The following is a 13,888-nucleotide window of genomic DNA, read 5'->3' on the forward strand; positions in this document are numbered from 1 at the left end:
AAAAATATTACTAATGGCAATAGTGAGAATTGTATGATGCCAAGCCTAGCGTAGGGCATTGGGATTATATATGGATTTTCAAAACAAAATGCCCCATTTGATAGTCTGACACATCAAAATTTGAACTTTCTTCATTCATTCAACAGATAATGGACCTTTAATTTTCAAAATTTTAAATGAAGAACTTACTGTAAGATGCTGGAGACCTATCTGTCTGTCCTGAGGGATTCAGGATAAATAACTCTTAGATTAGACACTTATCTCGGGTCAGTTTTTTGAAACTAATGAATTAGAAAATTTGTAATAGTTTTGTTCAAAGCAAGAAAGAATATGATAAATGTCAGAATAAGGATAAAGAGTATTACAGAAGTTCAAAGAAAGGAAGAGAAAGATCTTGCAGAGGGAATTAGAGAAGGCCTAAGTTATAAATTAAATTACCAACTCTCATCCATTGCTAGAGTGAATGCAAAGTGCTACAGACATTTTGGAAGAGGGTTAAGCGGTTTCTACCCAAACTAAACATACAATCCAGCAATTGTGATTTATGGTATTGACCTAGGGGATTTGAAAACCCGTGTCTGCACAAAACTCTGGCGATGAATGTTTATAGCAGCTTTATGCATAATTCCCCAAACTTGGAAGGAACCAAGATGTCCTTCACTAGGTGAATGAATAGACAAATAGATAAATCCAGATGACAGAATATTATGCAGTGATAAAAAATGAGCCATCAACTATGAAAAGACATGGAAGAACTGCCAATGCCTATTATTAAGTAAAAGAAGACAATTTGTTTTTTTTTTAAGTCTATTTATTTATTCTGAGAGAGACAGAGGCAGTGTGAGTGGGGGAGGAGCAGAGAGAGAGGGAAAAAGAGAAACCCAAGCAGGCTCTGTGCTACGGAAGCAGAGCCTGATGTGGAGCCTCAACCCATGACACTGTGAGATCATGACCTGAGCCAAAACCAAAAGTCAGATGCTTAACCAACTGGGCCACCCAAGTGCCCTAAAAGAAGACAATTTGAAAAGGCTATATACATTATATGATTCCAACTATGTAACATTCTGAAAAAGGCAAGCTATGGAGATACTAAAAATATCAGTGGCTGTGAGGAGTTTTGGAGCAGGGGTGGGAGGAAAAATAGGTGGAGCACAGAGGATTTCTAGAGCAGTGAAACTATTCTGCATGATCTGTATGATCTGTCATGGTAGATACAAGTCACTACACATTTGTCTAAATAAACACACACCCGTTTTTCTGACAAAGATTTTTGTTTCTGTTCCCAGGTAAATTCCACATATTTTGTCTATTGTTTTTTAATTTTTTTAATGTTTCCATTTAATTTTGAGAGAGAGAGCAGGAGTGGGGGAGGGAGAGAGAGGGAGACACAGAATCGGAAGCAGGCTGCAGGCTCTGAGCTGTCAGCACAGAGCCTGATGCAGGGCTCGAACCCACAAACCATGAGATCATGATCTGAGCCGAAGCCACCAACTGAGCCACCCAAACTCCCCCATATTTTGTCTATTGTATCTTTTATGATACAGATGTTTATACAGATTTTGTTATGGGATCTTTTACAATACAGATATAGATGTTAACGTGAAAAAATACCTTATAAGTCAAGGGCACCACAGCAAATAATCTTATTTTCAAATAATATTTCAAATTACATATCAATAATTTGCAAACATCTTTCTTTATATGTCTTTAAAATCATATTTCAACGTTCCAAATTGAAGATCTTATTAAAACTGCCCCACATATGCACAGAAAATTGGAAAACTTTAACCATTGTGTAATATTATAGCTTTTAATTTAGAACTACTTATACCACTTAAATTTTATGTACATTTATAATATTGTATCTTTTTAAAAAAATGTTTTAAATGTTTATTTATTTATTTTTTGAGAGACAGACAGAAACACAGCATGAGTGGGGGACAGGCAGAGAGAGAGGGAGACACAGAATCTGAAGCAGCTCCAGGCTCTGACCTGTCAGTACAGAGCCTGGTGTGGGGCTCAATCTCATGAACCATGAGATCATGACCTGAGCTGAAGTTGGACATTTAACCAACTGAGCCACTCAGGCACCCCTATAATACCGCAGCTTCTATTTTTCATATATATCCTTTACTTTTTCTATTAGATTTAGTTATAATTATATAAGTTTATTACTGTGAACAGAATTAATTCTGATTCTTACTTTATTATATATTATATATAATGCATATATATAATATACAATTTTAAAGTATTTGCCGATTCATATGCAGTTTTAAGAAATAACACAGACAGGGGTGCCTAGGTGGCTCAGTCAGTTGGGTGTCCGACTTCAGCTCAGGTCATGATCTCACAGTCCGTGAGTTCGAGCCCCACATCATGCTCTATGCTGTCAGTTTGGAGTCTGGAGTCTGCTTCAGATTCTGTGTCTCCCTCTCTCTCTGCACCTCCCCGACTCACGCTGTCTCTATCAAAAAAATGAATAAACTTTGAAAAATTTTTAAAAAAAGAAATAACACAGAAAATTTTTTATGTACTTCATCCAGTTCCCCTCAATAACATGCAACACCTTGCATAATCAATATCAGAAATATTGATATTTATACACTCTATCAAAATTATTCAGATAGATTTCACATTTTACATGCATTCATTTGTATACGTGTGTGTGTGTGTGTGTGTGTGTGTGTGTGTGTGTGTGTGAGTGTCTCTGGCTCTATGCAATTTTATCATATATAACCAGCACCAGTTAGATACTCAACAGTTCTATCACTAGATAGAACTGTACTTTTACTACCATGGCCTCCCTCTGCAACCATTTGACAAACACTAATCTATTTTCCATCTCTGCAATTTTGTTATTTCAAGAATACTAGGTAGAAAGGATCATACAATATGCAAGCTTTTTGAAATTTTTTTTTCACTCAAAATTATTCCCTTGAGATCCACCTAAATTGTTGAGTGTATCAGTACTCTGTGACTTTTTATCTCTGAGTAATATTCTAGGGCACAAATGTACTATAGTTTCTTGAACCACTTACCTGTTGACATACATCTGGGTTGTCCTTTATAGTTTTTGAATTATTATGACTACAGCTTCTATGAGCATTTTTTTAATGTTAGAGAGATAAAGAGAGTACAGGTGGGGGAGAGGGGCAGAGGGAGAGACATTAAGAGAATCTTAAGCAAACTCCATGCTCAGGAGCCCAATGTGGGCCTCAATTTCATGACCTTGGGATCACAACTTGAGCCCAAAGCATGCCAGATGCACAATCAACTGAGCCACCAGATGCCCCTTTGAGCATTGTTTAACAGGCTTTGTATGGCAATAAATTGTCCTTTCTTTGGGATAAATGCCACAGTGTGCAACTACTTAGTCACACGGTAAGCATATGTTCAGTTTTGCCAGAAAATACCATAGGTTTTTCTGGTCTGGAGTAGTTGCATTATTTTGCATATTCAACAGCAATATATAGATCCAGTTCCTCTGCATTCTTGCCACAATTTGTGTGTGTGTGTGTGTGTGTGTGTGTGTGTGTGTGTGTGTGTGTTTAATTTAGCTATTGCCATATAAATGTAATGATATCCCATTGTGGTTATAATTTCCATTTCCCTAAGAGCTGATGAACATGTTTTAATGTGAATTAATGTGAATGTAAACAGTATATCTCTTTTAATGAAATGTCTGTTAATGCCCTCTGTTTCTAACTGGATTGCTTTTGTTTGTGTGTTGGCTGAACTGTTGAGTTAGAAAGTTCTTTATTCTAGATACGATCATTTGTCAGATATTTTAATTTCAAATATTTCTTCCAAGTCTCTATCTTGTCTTTTCCTTTTCTTAAAAAGGACTTCTCCAGAGAAAAGGCTTTTAAATCAATGTGGTCCGATTTTTTAATTAGTTTTCCCTTTTATAAATGATGTTTCTGCTGTCAAAACCAGGAGTGCATCACCTATTCATGGTCCTGAAGATTTTCTCCTACATTTCTTTTTTCTAACAGGGTCATAGCTTTATATTTTACATGGAAGCTCCTGAGGCACTTTGAGTTACTTTTTGCAGATGGTGTGAGAATTAGTTTGAGGTTTATATTTCTTTTAAATTTTTGTCTACTGGATGCCCAGTTTCTCCAGCACCATTTGCTAAAAGCAGCTTTTCATTTTAGTGAATTATTCCATTATGTTGAATGTCAAATCAATGTTGAATAATAATGGTGGTAATGATACACCTATCTTTTTCTTCTAAAAAAAGAGCTTAATATTTCTATATATCTTAATATGTCATTATTGAATAAAATAATTTTTCTAGAATTTTAGTAAGGAATCTCTACCATTCTTAGGTAATATTTTGATTACTATGTCAGTTAGAATTTTTATTTGAAATTATTACTATATCATTATACAGTTTCAGCCTCTTACATATAAACATTTTCCCCTCTTTTAATGCATTGATATAAAAGTTGTATAAATGAAATTCCTATTTTCAGCCACTTTCTATCTCTATAACAAAGCTCAAGTGGCCAAGTGAATTATTATTATTATATACTGCTAGGTTAATATGCAAAATCTTTACTTAAATGTTTAGATCACTATTGATGAATGAAATGAGATGACCCATTGTTTTTCCATTTTGTGTCATACAAATCAGTTAACAGTTGAATATTTGTATTAAATATTTTTGAACTTTTATTCTCTGACCTTCAGTAAATTAATATATTTAATAACAATTATTCTTTTTTAATTTATTTTTTTACAATTTATTTTGAGAGAGAGAGAAAGAGCAAGTGGGGGAGGGGCAGATAGAGAGGGAGGCAGACCCAAGCAGGCTCTATGCTGTCAGTGCAGAGCTCGATGCAGGGCTTGAACTCACAGAACTGTGAGATCATGACCTGAGCCAAAATCAAGAGTTGGACGCTTAACCAACTGAGCCACCCAGGTGCCCCATAAGAATTTTTCTTTTAACTGCAATTGAACCTGGAGTTTATTTTAAAATCAACTTATCAAAGTAATTCAAATTATTGTAATTAATCTTTCTTTTAAACAATAATCAGAGAGAGAGAGAGAGAGAGAGATGTGTGTTTTAAGGATTACTTTGGTTTTAATCATTACTTAGAAAATGAACTATATACTTCTTTTTTCCCCTTTATTTGTTTACTCCTTTCTTTAAATTTACCTTAGCTTCCAGGCACAATCCCTAAGGTCTCTTGAATTGTTTTCAGTCCTGGAATAAAGACATCTTCCACCTATAAACTTCTCAAACTCACTTCTATACTCCATCTCCTCTCTCTTCAAGTATCTTCATAATATTTTGGGGTGTTCATCTTTTAAAATTAATATTCCTCTTTACAAATGCCCTCCAAACCCTATTGGGTATCTTCATTCTACAGGGGAAACTGAGCTGAGTAAGGTTAAATGTGACAAAGGTCTACGTGATTAGTAACAGGCAGGACTGAAACTGGAACCTGTATCTTTCCAACTTACTAAAGTTATACTGTCTCTCAAAATAAGTTTTATTTCCTCATCCTCTTCAATACTGTATCAGTTAGATCTTTTTTTTTTAAATATGATACACAATTATATAAATGTTATTTTAAGAATATCCTTAATGTCTTATACCCACAAGAACCCTTGTTCAAATTGAAATTCAACTACTTAGCGAACCCTCCCCAGAACTTACTAGAATTCCTTTCTAGTCCAACTTATCTGAGAAAGTACCATTGCCACAGTCCTTCTCTTTTCTCAGAGAGAGTGATACCACAGCACTCACTAAAAAGTAGGGCTTTCTGTTTGTTTTCTTCAAGACATTGGCCTATAACATGTCAGGAAATTTCCAGCTTAACCCTCTGCTCACTGTTGCTTGCTATTTAGTGTTACGACTTCAGTTGCATTTCCAACCACATCCCATCAGCAAACATTTATAACCCACATTAGTATCTGATTTCTTAGGAACCTGATTTATGTTAGAATCGTCCAGAGAAATCTTATTATTTGATACATTTTAACAATTGTCTCTGTATGTGAACACAAAGCCCACACTTTGCAACAAAGAATCATGGACACCACTCATTCCTGCTGATCATTCACAAGGAACACTGAGAAGCTAAGTCAGAAGGAAAATGGTAACAGAATATAAATAATTTTAAGAGATGACTTCCTCATGTAAAACTTCTTTCTTAATACATCTTCATAAAATAAAATTCTGAAATCACTGCCTGTTCCTAAGATAAAAAATATTACTTAATATCCACACGTCTCATAGCCCTTATTTTTCACAAATAAAGTACTGGGTCACATAACTCTAGTTACTTTGCAACTAAATAGGAGCTACCTCTCTAATGCGTGCATGCATGTATGTGTGTGTGTATGTGTGTTTGTGTGTGTAAACATGTGTGCAAGTCTGTAAACCTAATATGTGTTAACAGTTGCTAGCAAAATGCTAAGTACTGGTTAACCAAGTAGGACCCTATGATTATAGTTATAATTATGAAGAGCAGCACAAAAATGCACTGAGACGCAAGGATAACCAAAATCACAAGAGGACAGGGGAACAGAGGAGTGAGGGGGTAAGTAAAATAGGTAAAGGGGAACGGCAGAAATAGGCTTCTAGTTATGGTATGAATAAGGCCCAGGAATAAAAAGCACAGCATGAGAGTGATGCCTTGGTGGCTCAGTTGGTTAAGCATCTGACTTTGGCTCAGGTCATGATCTCGTGATTCGTGAGTTCAAGCCCCACGTCAGGCTCTTTGCTGACAGCTCAGAACCTGGACCCTACTTTGAATTCTGTGTCTCCCTCTCACTGCCCCTCCCCTGCTTACACTCTTGTCTGTCTGTCTCTCAAAAAGCAAATAAACATTGAAAATTTTTTTTCAATTAAAAAAAAGCACAGCATGAAAAATAAAGTCAATGATATTGTAGTAGGGATGTAAAGGGACAGATGGTAGCTACGCCAGTGGGGAACACAGCATTATATAGAAACTTGTCAAATCACAAAGATTTACTTCTGAAACTTATGTAACATTGTATGTCAACTATTCTCAAATAACAAAGGAATTAGAAACATAGTAATCATTTGTTAAATTGTTACAAGATACAGAATCTTAGCTAAAATACTCAGCTTTGCCAACATGAATGCAATGACAGAACTGACATTAAATAATTCATATCATGTTTTTTTTCTGCTCTAGTCTGTCATTCAAGATCATAGACGGCTACTGGTATTTGTGTGCTTTCTTCCAAAAATCCAATCTTGCTTTTTAAATGGCCTTTTGAAATAAGTTGACTGCATAATCTTAGAAGAAAAAACAAAGTTCTTCAGTACTGAACTGAAGAAAAACTAATTTCTGACTTTCAGTTCTTGGTTTCTCTTTATAGAAACCAATTGTGTTACTTTTTATCTAGTTTACTCTCCACATCAGAGGTTCAGAAATGTTTCTTTTAATTTAAATCCTATTTGAAATAATTTCCTGTTAAAATACTAATAAAAAGGAAAATCTAATCTGGCAGTTACTCAGAATTACCCATGAGAAGTACAAAGCCCTTTTCCTTTTCTGTTCTTGTTCTTGTGACTCTCTCTTCTCTCCAGATGACCACTGTACCACCCCCTGCATTTCCCACCACGCTGTTTAAATCTCTACTTAGTCTTACAGGTTATTCTCATTCTCTGTGTTTAGTGTCAGTTCGGGCTACTCTTTTAGTGCATTTCAATGTGAAACATGGGTAAATTTTTAAAGTTCACTGAAAGGATAATATCCCTTCCACACCTCCTTATAAAACTAGTTGAAAACACAGAATAAAAATCATTAGAGTCATTGCTAAATTCCAGACCTAGACAAAATATCTGTTGTTTGTACATTTCCTAACCAGTCGACAGAACTTAAAAGTTTTGTTTTACCACCTAACAGCTGTAGCATTACTTACCCTCTTACTTTCTAGCTTTCCCCCATTCTTTTCTTTCATTAGGATGCTGAAACACTATACAGCAGACTAAGTGCTGTCAAAATTTATGTCATTTGAGATCAGATACACAATCCCAAATTCTCTTTAAAGCGTCCTCATTCATTACCCAGAAAATGAATAAACATTTACTAACTCTCAAAGAATTAGATAGTTCATAATGTAAATTTGATGAAAAAAAGAACACATTAGAACAGAAAAAAAAAAATCACAAGATGTGTCACAAGTTACACCTATTGCTTCTTTTAAATAAATGTATTTACATAAATAAATACATGAAAATCATTAGGCAAAATATTCAGTTCACTTAAAGTCAGTCACTGTCATTATTATGATTGAAACATTAACATGTATAAGTCCAAAAAAAATAAATAAATAAAAACAAAATGTATTGGTTAATAAGAAGTACCTTTAAAATTTTCAATTTCAGGGGGCACCTGGGTGGCTCAGTTGGTTGATCATCAGACTTCGGCTCAGGCCATGATCTCAGTTTATGAGTTTGAACCCCGCATCAGGCTCTGTGCTGACAGTTCTAAACCTGCTTCAGATTCTGTCTCCCTTTCTCTCTGCCCCTCCCCTGATCACACTCTGCCTCTGTCTCTCTCAAAAATAAGTAAAAACTAAAAAAAAATTAAAAATTTCAATTTTGGAACCTAAAAAATTTTTTTTGTTCTTTCGGAATATCTTCGCCTCTCACAGTTGTTTCCCTAAGCAAACATGTTTCAAAATGTATATTCTCAGATCTACTCTACCAAAAGTACAGTTGAGTTTCTTCTAGTAATTAATGAAAAAAAAAAAGATAAAATGTTCATTTCACTCAAAGGTCTATTTTGGAGGAAGGACACTGAACTATGTTGAATCCATGAAGTCAAAAATATGAATCACAAATAATACATTATTCTTTTCAGTGAAGGACACTTCAAGCAGCTTGTCTCTTACTATTGTGAACATCAATTCATCCATTGAAGCAAAAGCACCAAAAAAAAAAAAAAAAAAAAAAAATAGTGCATCACATAACACCTGTTTTATGGTCCCAGAAAACGACCTCTGTTCCTTCTAGCATGCCAGGAATTTACTTCCATATCTCTTTCTTTTGCCTTTTCTTATTCTAACATCTTGTGGCAATAGCTAAATTTCTTGAACAAAGAGGCCAGTCAATTCCTCATTAATTTTAACATCTAGAACTACTTTTGAATCAGATTAACCTGGTATCTTATAAAGTCTACTAATATAAACACTTCTAATTGAATTTATTCCCTCATCCAATTATCTTCCAATGACTGTTTGTTCCTTCTTGAGTCTACTTCTAGCATGTGGCTTTCATGTAGAAAGCCATATTATTATTTTTTAATTATTTAAGATGTTTATTTAGTTTTTGAGAGAGAGAGAGAGAGAGAGAGAGAGAGGAAGGGAGGGAGAGAAAGAACATGAGCAGGGTAGGGACAAGAGAGAGGGAGACACAGGATCCGAAGCAGGCTCCAGGTTCTGAGCCCAACGCGGGACTCAACCTCAAAGACCACGATATCATGACCTGAGCCGAAGACACACGCTCAACCGATTGAGCCACCTAGGTGCCCCAGAAAGCCATATTATTTTAAAAATACATATTAAAAATCAACTATGTGAAAAGTTACCAAACTATGACCAAAGCTGTGTCTATACTGAATAGAATGAAGAAGACAGCTGATAAATAAGATAATCCATATTTATTTATGTGTCTCCTTCTTCCCCATCCCCACCCTGCCCCTTTTACCATACATGGAAGGGATTTTAAGGAATTTTACATTAAATATGAAATACAAGTACCGATTGCAAAAAATTTGCCTCCTATGATGCATTCACCTTCTCTAAGGTTCCCAACACAGTTTTGGACCTATTCTCCCATTCTCTGTTCTCAAACAAGAAAAAGCAATAAGGCTTCAAGAACAGTCATTAGAGCTAGGAGGTTGTAATCTAGTTCTATTCCACCCCTAACTAGCATGTATTCCCATGGCATTAGCACTCAGTCTATTCAGGTATCAGTTTCCTCTTTGTAAAGAGAAAAGGTTGGAGCAAATGACACCACTGTCAGGTGTATTCTAGAAAGTCCTATAAGCTCTCTTAGGACAGAGATTGGAAGGGGAAGGACAGGGGTTACATGGTCAGAACTCTAAAATCAGAATGGCTCTGCTTTAGCATATTTTTCACCTCTTAATATATAATTTAATTGGAAATACTATGCATACACACTGGCATGCACATACACACACATGGCCTATGAAGCAGCTTGCATCTCTGAGATCCCCTAGCTTCTGTTACATTTTGCTCAACTTTGTCTTGTTTTCAGCAGAGGCTCTAAGTGCTCATCAAATAAAGAATGTATTTCCAGGTTCTGAAGGACTTAGTAAATGCTACCTCAAAATTGTCATCTCTTGAATAAATCAACCAAGAGCTTTAGGATTTACTCATAGATTTAATTAGTCAAATTGGTCAATTATTCAAAATGCTAATCATTCTCAAACCTCTTTTTGAGACCTTTTTCAAGTTAACATCTCCTGAATTTGAGTAGAAAAGCTAAATATGAGAAATACACTTGAACAAAGCCTTTTCACATTTGAGAAAATTATGCAATGATGCTCTCTCTCTCTCTCTCTGAAATAATGTCTTTTTTTTTTTAACCCTGAAGTCCTATGGTTCTACTTTGAGCCGTTGGGCTCCTCTGTAGACATGTTTAAGTTCTTCTCTCAGGTATACTGTTTATTCCAGTTACATAACTGTGAGTACATTTTGATTTCCTATCTTTATCTACAGAGTATAATTTGTGAACAACTAGTGAAAATGGGTCCTAAACTCAAATTATATACACAATACTATTACAGCATTGTCTTCCGCTTACACTGGGTTGAAATTTTCACCCTTGGCACAAAACCAAAGCGGGGTGCAATTCTGAGCACTTTATCGTTAGCCAACACTATTACTTCCTCATGTGCTCAATTAAAAAAAAAATTCAGTTTCACTTGAGAATCTCTTGATACAGTTATAAAAATGATCATTGTATTCAGTATCGCTATTAAGATGTTTTTAATATCTGTGCAGTAAATCTGAAGCACACAAAAACAAAAATAGGGGTACCCGGTTGGCTCAGTCGCTTAAGTGTGTGACTCTTGATGTCCACTCTGGTCATGATCTCATGGTTTGTATGATCAAGCCCCGCACTGGGCTCTGCGCTGACAGGGCACAGCCTGCTGGGATTCTCTCTCTTTCGTGTCTCTCTCTGCCTATCCCCTGCTCTCTATCACACTCTCTCTCTAGAAATAAATAAACTTAAAAACAATAAAAACAAAAACACTTCCATTGTGCATCAACTTGGAAGGTGTCTCAAGGAAAAACATCTTGGCAGCAGGTGGTTGTGCTCAACTAACCACTTTTTTTTTCTTCATGTAACATGAATTTAATGGACGTAATGAATAACAAACAATGACTTCAGATTAAAATATAGGTTTCATTCACTGTCTGAAAGTAGACCATCCCTACGAAAACTTTGTAAGCTGAAATTGTGTAAAGCAAAGAGCATCCCCTGCCTTCTGAGACATCACATTATACCACTCCCACTTTTATTGAAGTCCTACATCACTATCTGTTTTTGCTAACCAAAAGAAATCCAAAGGGGATTTGCACTTCGACACTGTACGAATGTAAATTTTTCACAAAAACAAAGTCACACAATGCCAACTTTCAGAGAGTAAAGGATACCTGTGTCTGGCAAATGTTTGCCTTCAAAATGAAATGAACCTCTCCTATAAAGCACACATGCATGCACATATACACACACACACAAAAACCAAACACAAGTGGCTGTTACAAATTATAAAATTTAAACTTTCAAGCAAATATTTACATTTTGGAAGGGTTGTCCTCTCCCTTGAGTGTGAAAGCTTCCCAAAACTTTTCTAGTGAGATTCATAAGTTGTACCATCAGTGATGTTAACTATGTTTTTGTTTTGTTTTATGTTATAGAACAAACCCCACCAACATTTGGAAAATTGGCATAACTCAGTGAACTCATATTTTGCAAAAGTCCAAGGCACAATGCTTAGAATCATGCATAGGTAAGAGATCCTTTTAAAGTAAAAGATGACTGATGGGTTGAAATGTAGCAAAGTACTGATATTTTATTGACGTATTTTCAGATTCCACATGGCAACTAACCTTCAAGAATCAATCATTTGTTAACTTTTCAGGAAGGGTCAAACAAGGACATCTATTAAACTACATCTTCCATTTCTAACTAATTATGAGGCCATGATTCTTCATATATGTCAACTAAAACAACCTACTGCAAAAGAATTAACACAGGGCACATATGAAAATCCTACTGTCTTTCATCCAGGCATTAGACAAATTTGCAAAAAATAAAAAATAATGCTGTTATATTTTTTGTTTGTTCTGAAAAATATAGCTATTTTTATTACATGTTATATATACTTACATGTATAGTTTTATCATTGCCATTTTATGTGAATTAATCAACATTTTAGAAAAAAACCTCAGCAATTAAATTTTATTATCTAACTCAGTAAATGTTGACAGAATTCAAAAGCCCAAAAAGTATTTTTTGGGTCCTCAAAAATCTGTTAGAATGCCCTACACTAAGCTCTACTGTGTGTACTTCATGTATTTTATTAAGTTTATTTTAGCCTATATTTCAAACTGCTAAGTTTATAGTACATAATATTCTAGGTCTCTACTGTTGTGCATTTTCTTTTTAATTTGATGATATCATTAGATTTAATGAGTGTGCTCTATAGTATTTCGTCTTCACAAACTTTCACAAAATACTTCTTACATTCTCTAATTTGTAATGCAAGAGGGACTAAATGGATAAATTTGTCACTGGTCAACATTTACTGGTATAATAAGTGTAGGGAATTGTGTAGGTGATAAAGTTATAAACTCTATGCTTGAAGGCTTCAAATATAGTAAGGAACTCAGGTTAATCACAGACAGACACCAATGCACATGAAAATCGCACCAGCAGAATTTGTCAACAAAGCGATATCAGTGAACATGGAGGAGTAGGCAGCTCTAAGAGGCTGTTTCCTCACAGAAACATTTTAAAAAAAAGAAGAAGAAGAAGAAGCAAAACTGTCAGAATAAGCTTTTTCAGAACTCTGGAAAAGAGTCAGAGGTTCACAACAACCTAGCAAACACGGAATCAAGAAAAAGGCAACTTAAAAACAGTAGAAAAGCATTGTGGTGGGGCGCCTGGGTGGCTCAGACGGTTAAGCGGCCGACCTTGGCTCAGGTCATGATCTCACAGTCTGTGGGTTTGAGCCCCGTGTCGGGCTCTGTGCTGACAGCTCAGAGCCTGGAGCCTGTTTCAGATTCTGTGTCTCCCTCTCTCTCTGCTCCTTCCCTGTTCATGCTCTCTCTGTGTCTCAAAAATAAATAAACGTTTAAAAAAAAAAAAAAAGAAAAAAATCTTAAAAAAAAAAAAAGAAAGAAAAGCATTGTGGCATTTTTCTTTGGCATTACTCCAATCCCCTCCCTGGCTCAGTGGTGATCTTTAAGTTAACAGTCTGAATGTACAGTATGGGACCCCAGTCCCTGGGTTCTGGAGGAAGCAGAGTAGATGGTTTCTCAAAATACTTTTTGTCTGCTCTGACCTGCCTGGCGTTACCTAAAGGACTGACCTGGGGTATTTATTTTTCTTACACCTGATCCAGAAAACTTAGCACAGAAAATCAGCAGATATTCTCAAAAACATTATAAGACAAATGAATAAGCCTGGTTGCCTGGTGAAAAAAGATACAGTTAAGGCCTAAAATATAGCATTCAGGCTAGAGAAAATATAGCATTCAGGCTAGAGAAGGAAAGCTGGGAAGAGCTTTCCTTTGAGTAATTAGACATTGAAGTGTCTACATATACTGGGAAATTCAGAAAAACACATGCATGCCCAGGG

The 13,888-nt window shown here is 35.5% G+C and overlaps 1 protein-coding gene across 1 annotated transcript in view; it reads right to left on the reverse strand.

Annotated features, from left to right (window-relative positions):
* Positions 1–13,888, reverse strand: part of DPP10 (dipeptidyl peptidase like 10) — a 646,469-nt gene that overhangs the window by 473,834 nt on the left and 158,747 nt on the right. The window lies entirely within an intron of this gene.

Source organism: Panthera tigris, chromosome C1 (genome assembly GCF_018350195.1).
Source record: "Panthera tigris isolate Pti1 chromosome C1, P.tigris_Pti1_mat1.1, whole genome shotgun sequence".
Classification (NCBI taxonomy): Eukaryota; Metazoa; Chordata; class Mammalia; order Carnivora; family Felidae; genus Panthera; species Panthera tigris.